The sequence below is a fragment of the Chinchilla lanigera genome, unplaced genomic scaffold, assembly GCF_000276665.1.
Source record: "Chinchilla lanigera isolate Chin_1 unplaced genomic scaffold, ChiLan1.0 scaffold00008, whole genome shotgun sequence".
NCBI lineage: Eukaryota > Metazoa > Chordata > Mammalia > Rodentia > Chinchillidae > Chinchilla > Chinchilla lanigera.
Window position 1 is genome coordinate 4,394,831 of NW_004955409.1, and position 11,219 is coordinate 4,406,049.

Consider the following 11,219-nt stretch of genomic DNA (forward strand, 5'->3'; position numbering starts at 1 on the left):
GGGAGCTGCAGGTGCCAGCTCCTGCTCTGTGCTGGCTGCCGTGTAAGCTGGTCAGGTTCCTCAGCTTCCCTGGACTCTGTGCCCTCATCCGCGACCTGGGGTGGTCACCCCGGGCGTCTCTGCAGGCCCCCTGGTCTGTGACATAGCCAGGCAGGACTGTTCCTGGCTCTCCAGTTTGGGAAGCCAGAGCGGGTGGCGGCTGCCGTGGTTGCTCTCCTTGTAAACACCCTGCTCCTCTCTCCAGCCCGCCCCGCCCGCTGCACATCAAGGCCCTCCGGAGGACATTTGAAAACTGTTTTCCTGCTTTCCCCCAGAAACGCCATGACATCATCACTCTGTGTTTACTTTGTTTCTAATGAAGGACATGTGCTTGTTTTATTGGAAACACCTTGGAGAAGGAGGCGAAGGCCTCTCCCTGCATGCTGGCAGCTGAAGGCAGAGCTGTCAGCTGCACCCCACCTGCCCTGTAGCCAAGGCAGACGCAGTCCCAAATGTTTTCCATACGCACAGTCCTGTGAAGTCTCCTGCGGACCCTGTGCAGGTGGGGCCCCGCCTGCTCCTTCAGACCAAGGTAACTCAAACCATATGCCTGGTGCAGAATCAAGGCAAGTGTGGCTCCAGCAGAGGCAAGAGGTGAGTACGTGGCCCCTTCTCCTCTTAGTCCTGGACCACGTGTGGACCAAACCTACGGTGCAACTGCAAGTGCTGGTCCTTAACGTCAGGGTGGACTGGGCCTGGGCTACCTGGTGCTCCGTTAAAGTCATCTGTTCTCTTTTATTCATAGTAAACAAAAGAGGGAACTGGAAATTAGAAGGAAGGTGATGCACGTGTGGATGATTTCAGTCGGCATCCCAGCGTCTCTGCTGAGTGCAGGGCCAGCTGGTGGAGCACAGGGTGCTCTTATGCTGGGTCCTTGAGCTCACTTTCTGGAGTACATAGGGACCCACTGTGGCCTGCTGCATGTCTGTGACGGGCAGTTCCGCAGTGGGGCCTTAACCAGTGGGTAGGTGGCAGCAGCAGCCATGCTGAGAAGAGGATATCCAGTAAGGACAAAACCCGCATCCCTGGAATTCTGTAGAGAACAGTTACTGAGGATGCCACCATTCTGGTGATTTGTCTGTATTTTCTCTTAGATGCCCCAGCTGGACCTGTGCTCAGTGTGATGCTGTGAAAGGAGCTCAGACTGGGGAGTCAGAATGAGTCGTCTTCTTTCCACCTCTGTTCACTGCTTCGCACCGGACACCGGGCATTGAGCATTCTCAGAACTCAGCCTCGTCATCTACAGGACGAGAAGTACGTGATCACAGCAAAGGGCTTCTGCGAGCGTCGCCTCCACTATTTACACAGGTGATGCATGGGCTCTGAAGTGAGGGTTTGAATCCCTGTTTCCCACTTCTAGTTCTGTTGGCCTTGGACAAATTAATTCTTTTCTCCTTGCCTCGCTTTCTAAATCTGTAAAAGGCTGATAATAATAGGACTCACTTCATGAGACTCTTGCAAGGACCAAAGTTCGTGTTTATAAAGCTCCTGGAATAGTGGAAGAGTCACATTTATTGTGCCTGGTAGCTCTCAGCACCATAGTGGGCATTGCACATGTGCCCCAAGCCTGGTGATTATGGCCATTTGGTCTGTTATCCGCTTAGCGAGGAAAGGATGCCGGTTTCACATCTCTCATTCCCTCACTCCTGATTCAGATATGAGTCCTCAGGTGTCACCCTGTCCCCAAGGAAGGAGAAAGACGGGCTGTGGAGTCAAATGAACAGAGCAAAGACATCAGAATAGCAGCCCAGTCCAAGCCCCGCTGACCTTTCCAGGGAGAAGAGAAACGGCTGCAGCTCTGCTTCCCTGGCCTTTCACTGTATCGTGCTAAATCACTCCAGTAAAGCTGCAGGCTCCGTGCCCAGGCAGGGATGCTGTTTCCTTGGCCAGGGGGAGGGAGAGGAAGGTTCTGGCTTCCAGAAACCCTCCAAGTCCCTGTGTAAACACTGCAGAGGATGGGCACTTGCCTCAAAGATAAATGTCCTTGTCTGGGGCCAGGAGGAGGACAACAATGGCTTAGCATAATCACTCTCCTTTTCTCTAAAATTAGTCCATGTTTTATTACTATACACACAAGGTCTTGATGACAGCCATTTATTCTGTAAGTATCAGAGAGCTCACCATGTACCAGGCATGCTACTAGGGAATGTACTCAATGAGGATGTCACATGATCTTAACTATTCCTTATATCATTTTAAGTGGGTTATGTAAGTGCATTTGACGTTTGATGCAAGCATAGTGGATGGAGCGGTCACACCAGCTTCACGGATGAAATGATATTGGAGTTGAGCTGCTGGCCACACAAATGTGTACCCCTGAGTTAAAATTCCACCTCTGCTTCTATTTTTTTTTTTTATTTTAAAGAGTAAAAGAAGGATAACATAATAATAGGGGGGGCTTACCAAATTACAGACAAAGTGGTAGGAAATTATCAATGGTTATTGTTTTACATATTGTTATCTACAAGATAGTTTCTCAGGAAAACAAATAGACAAATGATAGTGAGTTACAGACAAAAGAGGTAGGAGATTATCAATAGTTGTTGTACTATATTTAGGTATTTTCAAAGTGGCTTCTAAAGAATATAAATAGAACTATACATGAGTGACCTACTAAATAATCATTCAATAATTCTCAATGGTAGTTGTAGGAAACACATAATAATAAACATGGATCCATTTATGAAATAGGATAGGAACAATGCAAACATTACAGAGTTATGGATAGATTAGTGGGAAAATATCAATGACTGGTGTAATACATGGTGGTATCTTCAAAGTGGTTTCTCAGGAAGACAGAGATATACACAAAGGATCTAACAAGTAGTTACAGCCTAAGGGTTGTCAAAAATCAAGTGAGCCGTCTGGGGCGAAAGCCATTTTTTGTAGCGTTTTCTCTCCAGCCTCTCATCGCATTGGGACCCCACAACCAGTTAGTGTCCTCTTCCCAACTGTCAGCACAGGCAGCAGGAATCCTGTTGCAGACTTCTCCGGAGCTCCACCACAGCTTGTACTGTCAGGGGAAGAATGGCTTCCAATGAGTCTCTGCAGGGGTTCTGCAAGGTCCTCCTGGTTTACAGCTTCCAAGCGGCTCTTGTGACCCCAGTCCACAGGACCTCTGACTCCGTGGGCTTAGTCTGCATTCTTATGTTCTCTGAGTCCTTGTTCAGCAGCTGCTCCTCCGCTGGCTCTGGACCTTTCTGGTTCTCAATGGCAGGAGCAAGAGTGTCCCCTTGTATGGCATGTATTTAAAGAGTGTCCTATTGTATGGCATGTTGTTTAAAGTTTGAATGATTCACACATGTCTGTGGGTGGGCATCTGCAGTTGTTGCATGGCAAGCCAATTGTGTCACTGTTTCTCTGTGTCATGATAGATCTCAATTGAGCGGCGGCAGCCGGCCTAAAGGCTGGCGTGCAACAGCGCTCGCCGCAGCATGACTCCGCATGTGCTGGGGACCCTCCCTCCGGGAGCCTACGAGGCAGGAAGCTAGCCAGCCGGAAGACCGGCGCTCCCCGCCCGTGGCTCCCCATGTGCCAGGGGCCCTCCCTCCGGGAGCCCAAGAGGCCCCACCTCTGCTTCTAAAATGAAGATGATGGCATCTCCCTTAAGGGTTCTGGGTATAAATTGGGATAACACATGTAGAGTAAGGTATCAGAAGCATAATTAACAAATGGTGGCTATTTTCATTAGAGAAAGTCTGCATATGCCTAAAACTTCCACTGGGATATTTTCCCAAGATTATGACATATTTGGGATTTATTATTCAAGTTTAATTTCATAGATGTTGCATCTGGGCCTAAAATCCTATCTACAACCAAGGCCACCAAAGACTATCAGTTGAAGGCTCTGTGCCCAGATGGGAATGCTCTGCTTCCTGGGCCCGGGTGCATGGGACATTTTAGCATTGCGGGGTGAGCTTGAGAGGCAGATGCCTGCACGCATCTGGCCAGAGTTAAGGAGGAGAACTTTGACTGAGGCTCACATGCTGTCTCTTCTGCTCACACCTCCTAGTTTGACAGGAAGTCTTCTGGGGGCCATTGGCTGCATTTGGCTGCATCCCAAAGTTAGTGGGTAGAGGAGAAAGAACCAGGGCTCTGAGTCACCTTGGTCTCACAAGGTAATTACGTATAATTCCTCCTGTGAAAAGCACTATGCTGCTGCGGGGGAAGATTTCCTGTGTGAGTGAATGACCTTTCTTCAGATCGCCTACCAAGTATCCATCTATGGAGCAGCAGTTTGTCCCACGCATGTGAGTCACATGAGCTTGCCATCCTCTGTTTCCCCCTAAAAAGAGAAAAATATCCAAAGCCTCCCAAGGAGAGCAGGGCTTTGGGCCATTCGACACAGAATTCCTACAAATATCCTTGGACCTTCTATAATTCCCATCCTCAACCTTTGTGTCCACTTCTGTTTTTTGAGCTCTCCTTCTCCCCATTCCTGACCCAAACCAACACAAGACATCGCTGAGAGGTTTGAAAGTGGCTGGGGTGAAGCCAAGACCAAGTGGGGTTTATCCTGAGCACATCTCCGGGTTTTCCCCAGGGTTATTTAATTCTGAGTTCTCCTATGGCATTTGGGAGTTTGGTTTGTGACTATGTGCACTTCATCGTTGTGATTCAGAGACTGTCGCTAAGTTTTTTTCCATGATGAGTTCCCAACGAGAAAATACTCTTTGTGGTTGGGGCCACGTCTTTCCATTCCTTCACAATCTTGATTACTTGTAAGGGTCCCCGCAAAATAAGTTTCAGAAAAGCAACTCTCTAAAACAGGCCCAGAGGATATTCAAGACCTGTCGCACTGAAGTGCTATCAAGAGAAGGTAGCTGGAAGACAGAAGCTTTAAGGGTATTCCTGAAATTTCCTCTCTTCATGGTTGGCCTGGAGTGAGACGGACTCAGGTCCCACCCTCATCTACACTCTGCTCATTCCCATCACGCTCCTCCTGGCTCTTTCACCGAAAGACTTATGGTGCCTTCAACACTCCAAAGACCCCACTTCATACATCCTGCTCCTCTGTCTCCAGTGCTCCTCTTCCTGGCTCGCTTTTTCCAAGAGAACTCTCACCACTGGGTGCCACTTTCCTCAGGGAGTCATTCCTGCTCTTCCTGATTAGGAAAAAGCCATTTATTTCCAGGATTCATTTGCCTCCTTTCAGGGACCTCTGACCTTTGCTTGTGCCATAGCTGGTGTTTCCCTCTGCTTCCTTTCTAGAGGGAAAGCTCCATGAAGGCAGAGTTGTGTCTGCACTTAGCCATCCCCACATCCTTAGTGCCTGTCATCTAATAGTCATGTGGCTGAGGGTCTACCATGGGAGAACTGCAGAGGCACAATGAAGACCAGGTGAAAAGGAAGACCCTAAGAGCCAGAAAAGCGCCAGCAGCAGCTGTGAGGTTGAGTGGTGTGGATTGCAGGACAGCCTCAGGAACAGGCCACAAACCTTTGGAAATCAAATGGTGTTATAATGCAGGGTAGACAGAATGGGAAGGACTTTGCTAAGGAGGGTGAGGGAATGTGGGTGGGCCTGGTATGATAAACTGATGCATTGCCTGTTAATTTTGCAGCACAGTTTAGCAAAAGTATTACTTATCTTTTATTCTGCAACAGATTACCCCAAAACTTAGTGGCTTGAAACTGTTATTATCCTATAGCTCAGTTTGGTCCTTTTCACAAGGCTGGGTGCCACGCACTAAATGCTAGTTTCCACTGAAATCCATGTATGAAATTCTAACGTCCAAGATGATGATATTAGGAGATGAAACTTTTAGGAGGTGTGAGGTCAAGAGGACTTTCTCTCATGAATGGGATCAGTGCCCTCATAAAAGAGACTTCAAAGGCTGGGAAGTCCCATCCACAATGTAAAGATACAGCAAGAAGTCTGAAAAAGAACAGGCCCTCACCCTACACCAAACCTGCCAACACTTTGACCATGGGCTTCTCAGCTTCCAGAACCATGAGAAATACATTTCTGTGGTTACAAGCCACACAGTTTATGTTTTTTGTTATAGCATCTGGCGTGGAATAAGACCTCCTTGACAGAGTTTTATTTGCGGGTTTGATTGGGGAAATATCCATTTCCAAGGTTGCGGGGTGATTTTGCAGAATTCAGTTCTTAAGCCAGTGGACCAAGAGCCTTGAGTCCTTACTGGCTGATGAGAGACGCTGCCCCTGGTCCCTGGGTGGAGAGGTTTGCAGCACTGCAGCTGCCGTCATCGAGTGAGAGAGCAAGAGTGTAAATGAGGGAGTGACAATGACACAGGAGTAGCCATTGGTGGCCCAATCTTGGCAGTGATATCGTATCATTCTAACTACATGTTACTCATTACAAGTATAGCTCAAGCTTCAGAATACATCCCACTTGAGAGGCTTGCACAGGAGATGGATAGCCTTGAGGGCCATTTCAGATATTTCCCGTTGCTGTCTGTGATTGTCTTTGCTGGTTAGAACAGCAGAGAAGAGCAGGATTGTTCTGCTTACATGTCCAGGATTATAAATTGTGTCACTGCCAATCAGCAGGTGTAACAGACCAGGCAAACTTGAAGAATGTGGGCTCCTGCCCTTGCACATGGTACAAATTCCTGTGGAAGGAAATCTGCTGAGTTAAAGGATGACCTTCTGCTTTATCTTAGTTTAGGAAATCCCTCCCAGACAGGGAAAGCAAATGGTGCTAGAGATGGAAGCATATTTAGATGGGAACATACTTAGAGAACAAAGGCAATATTTTAAACATTTTGTGTACTCATACAATTCACATTCCGAGGTCAGAGACAAGATATTAGAACAAGGTCCTTCGTTCCCAACCTTCACAAGGTTTCTGCCACACTCCAGCCCTCACCAACCCCTCCTCAAAGTCAAGAGGAGTGTAAATCCCGTCCACCACCACTTGGGTGTTTGTTTTTCCTCCAAGATAGAATTTCTGTTGCCATTAGGGACTATGTCAGTCCATTTGGGTTGCTATAACAAAATATCATACACTGGGTGGCTTATAAACAATAGAAATTTATTTCTCATGGTTTTGGAGACTGGGAAGTCCAAGATCAAGGTGGCAATAGATTCAGTCTAGTGAGGTCCAGCTCTCATGTTCATAGACAGGGGTTTCTCACCATGTACCTACGTGGTATAAAAGAACAGTTAGCTCTTTGGGATCTCTTTTGTGAAGGCACCACTAATCCCCCTAAAAAGCTCCGCCTTCATAACTCAGTCATCTCTCAAGGGCTCACTTCCTTCCTACAATCATCTTAGGGGATGGGAACATACTTAGATGGGAAGTATGGGAACATACTTAGATGGGACTTTCAATATAAGAATTCTAGGGGAACAGAGGTTCCACTGAACATATGACAGCTGGGGACATAATAACATTCCAAGAAGGGTCAAAGACTAAAGAGCATCCCCGCAGATAAACACAGAAAATTCCTGGACGAGGCGGGGGCGGGGGGACAGCATTCTTGGTTCAATGACAACCTTTTCTACCTTGATTTCTTCTTGTTACAGGAGGGAACTACGTATATAAACCCTTCTCCCTTAGCAATGCTGTGGCTTCTGGTGTGATTAGAGTAGAATGTGGATCAATGCTATCAGGTGTCTTGTTGCATGTGGGAGAAAATTGTAAAAGAACATCAAAGAAGGAGTTCAGCGTGGCTGTAGGGAAATTGCACTTCCTCCATCTGCCTGCCAGTCAGTGCACTGGCCGGGTCCAAAGCATGGGGACTGAACTCTACAAGATGAGCTTGGGGATGAGAGATCTGCTCTGGCTTCTGTGATGAGCAGGGAAGCTGGCAGGTTTTGAGAAGAAGTGAAGACGAAATTTATGGTTCATTCAACGCATAGTGAAGGATCAGCTAGATCATAGAAAAATGAACCATCTGGGAGAGCATGCTTCCTAGTTTGAAGCTGAAATACTTCTATTTGTATTTTTTCAAGGGATTGGAACTCAGAACCTGAATACTGGCCCCACCATAGTCCAGTTTTATGGGTCTCTTGCTGTACAGAGAACAAACCAACCTAAATAACCCAGGCGCTTGTGGGTTCTTTAGAAGTCCTGTACTCCTTCAGATGCTCTGGCCTCACATCTCCTCACCACAGTCCCTCCCTAAAGTTCTTAAGGATGAGAGTGCAGTGTAGAGGAAGTGGCTAGGAGCCCTGGGATCTCAATATAGCTCTGTATCTGTTGACACTGCAGTTCTGTGCAAATGATTTAACCACTCTGATTTAAGTAGTTTATCACTCTGTAAAGTGGGGGAAATAATATTTACCCTGGTCACCTCACAGAATTACTCTAGAGATGAAATACTGACATCTAAGTGAAAGCCTCTTTATCACATATAGTATGTGAGCAATTCTTTCCTGAGTTTTTCCTACAACAGTTTCTCATTTGTCCATTTTCTGGTCTAAACATTTATCCATACTGTTTCACTTGCTTGGCTACTGACTCTTCTAATTGGCATGTAGCTTTGTTTAACCCCTTCATTCTCTCATATTCAACCTTGCTTTTTTTGTCCTTACTCTTCCTTATGCTATTTCTTTTCTCATTAACCCTTCATCCTCTTTACCTCTCAGCCTCTCGTATGGTCTGCTCTGATATCCTGGTCCATTTCTGACCTCATTTTCCTTAATGTGTCCTGCTGATGTCTCATTTCTTCCCAGTGCCGAATCCCACCCCAAGTTGGCAGAGGTTGATCTTTGGTCCAGCAAGCATCACTGTGGAGCTCTGTCCCCAGCATCATGATGACCACTTGTGTACCAGCTTCCTCATCTGAGAAAGCAGGATCCTCACTAGCAGACAAGGATACTGTGACTTTATACCTCCACGAAGTGGATAGAAAGACCTATCTTAACTGTATTTGCTTGAAGTGCAAGTTTCATAAAAATAACAGGTAACTACTGTGAAGCATTTACAATATGTAAATGTCATTTAATTATGTAAAATAGGCCCTTTGAAGAAGATATTATTTGAGCAATAAATGAGCTTCCCAAGATGACACAGCCAGAGTTAAGAGCCAAGTGAGTTTTATTCTGAATTTTACACTGTATGTGTTACATCCCACCTATATTCTTACCTCCAAAATTGTCATGTTGTGGGCCAGAAATCCCATGACATGTGAGGGAATCATTGACATTGAGGGAATTTGGAATGCCAAGGGGATGTGAGTGGGCCACAGATGACAAGCCTAGGTTAGGACTTTGTTTAGCTTTCCACACAATGAGGATTGCCAGATTTATAAAAATATACATCATCCAATTAAATTTGAACTTTGGATAAAATAGTGAATAATAGTGAGGCTTGGTTGAAAGGCACATTTACACAGTAAAGTGAAATGCACATGTTAGGAAACAGAGTCGGGTGGTCCATATAAATTGATATGGAGTCTTTTCCAAGAGAGGGGAGGAAAAGTGAAGAGTGTATATAGAATGCTACTTATGTATGATAGAGAAGGAAGAGTAGTTCTTCATTCAGAAAACATGTTCAAAAATTAAAATAAATCAGTAAAAACAAGATAGAAAAACCTAAACATAAAAGGAGAAGGAAAAATCTAACGGTATTTGAGAGAACATGATATGTACAACGAATGGCAGAGAAAGATAGGAAGGAGAGAAAGAAGGAGGAAGAAACAAATTGAGATAACTTATGAGCACAAGTTTTAATGGAATACCTTGGCTAAGGTGGGAGGGCAGAGGGAGAAGAAATACAAACCAATCTTAAACTCTTTTAGGACCTTTTATTTCAATTATGGGCAAAGCAATTCTGAAGCTATTTTAGCTGTACTGTAGGATTGAGCAAATGTGTAAATGGGTTGATATTGAAAGGAGTCAGGGTTCTCACCATGGAAGAATGGATGTAGAAATATAGTGTGAGAGAAGCCAAGAAAGAACCTCGCCCACATGGACTGAAATCGGAGGTGTCAGTATAAAGTGATGATTTCTAAATTATGCATACTCTTGTGATGTACACATGTAAACGTACAGGTTCATGTGTGTGTTGGTGTGCACAGTACATATACAATAATGCCTCAATTCACAAGCATTCTTGTTCACGAACAGAGCAATTCAGTTTATGAGCAGAAGCATTCCACAAAATTTTGCTTCCATTTGAGAAGCCTGCTTCAGGTGAGGAATATGACCGCAGCCATCTTCCTCAGAATTGTGGACTGAATCAAACTCATGAACTGAGTTAGTTGTGTAGGTGTGTGTATTATACACCAAGACAAAGAATCAAAGACATCCTGCTAGCAAAGATCACACCTAAGCCCCAAATCTTGGTCTCTTCTCCCATTTTCTAGTAAAAAGAATTGAGGTTCTTTGGAGAAACAGCTGATGCTTGCCATGAGGTAGTGTGGGTAAAAGGTAAGCAAGGAACACTTGATAATGCTAGTAAGTAAGAAAGTACTTTCTTAAAAGCGATGTCCTAAGTACCAAGGTGCTATCTGGGGGAATGTACCCACTGGCCAAATCCAGCATCATTTGAGCACCAAAATACTTAGGGGAGTGTTTAATTACAGAGCAATTAACAAACTACAAACTCATGAGTCCACGCTGATCATTGATAAATGAATGAGGGAGAAAGGGGCTCTGGTTTATCCTAAGATATTGATGGTTAAGTGTGAATGCTGAGAGTGCCTGTAAGTTAGATTATTTTGCAATCATCCCAGTAAAGATTGCCTTAAGTGAGAGTCATCAACATCTGCCATGACTGTGGGAGAGTTTGGGGGATGGGAGAATATTTGCGTGAACTTCAAGGATCTCCCCACAGAGTGCTTATGGCTTTGAGGGAGAAAAAGTTGTGACGAGATACTCTGCAAACTGAGCAAGAACTTGCAAGGATAACCAAAGTCAGCCTCACCACCATGGTGGATGAATGCTATGCACCACGTTATCCCCTGAGAAGAAGGCAGCAGCATTTATGCAGGATTCTGGTCGAGAATACACACCCTGAATTTATGACCATAAAGAAACATTGAAAAGCCCAAATGAGGAACATTCTATAGATAAAAGAGAAGGAGGACTGTATTCTTTAAAAATCAGCAAAGAAAGGTGTTGGAAGTTTTTCAGATCATGGGACTAAATGCAATACCTGCCCCTGTACGGGGCCCTGTACTAGAAGAGAAAATGTCCTAAAGGAGACTGCATCAGTCAGCTTTTTACCACTGTCACAAAAACTGAGGGTAAATCAATTTATAAGGAAG

At 45.2% G+C, this 11,219-nt stretch overlaps 1 long non-coding RNA gene across 1 annotated transcript; it reads left to right on the forward strand.

Annotated features, from left to right (window-relative positions):
• Positions 1-476: 476 nt before the first annotated feature.
• LOC102006003 lies at positions 477-9,017 on the forward strand. Its single transcript, XR_259753.2, has 4 exons — positions 477-633; positions 785-1,043; positions 1,134-1,347; positions 8,683-9,017. It is a non-coding gene; the product is annotated as an uncharacterized LOC102006003 (long non-coding RNA).
• Positions 9,018-11,219: the final 2,202 nt, after the last annotated feature.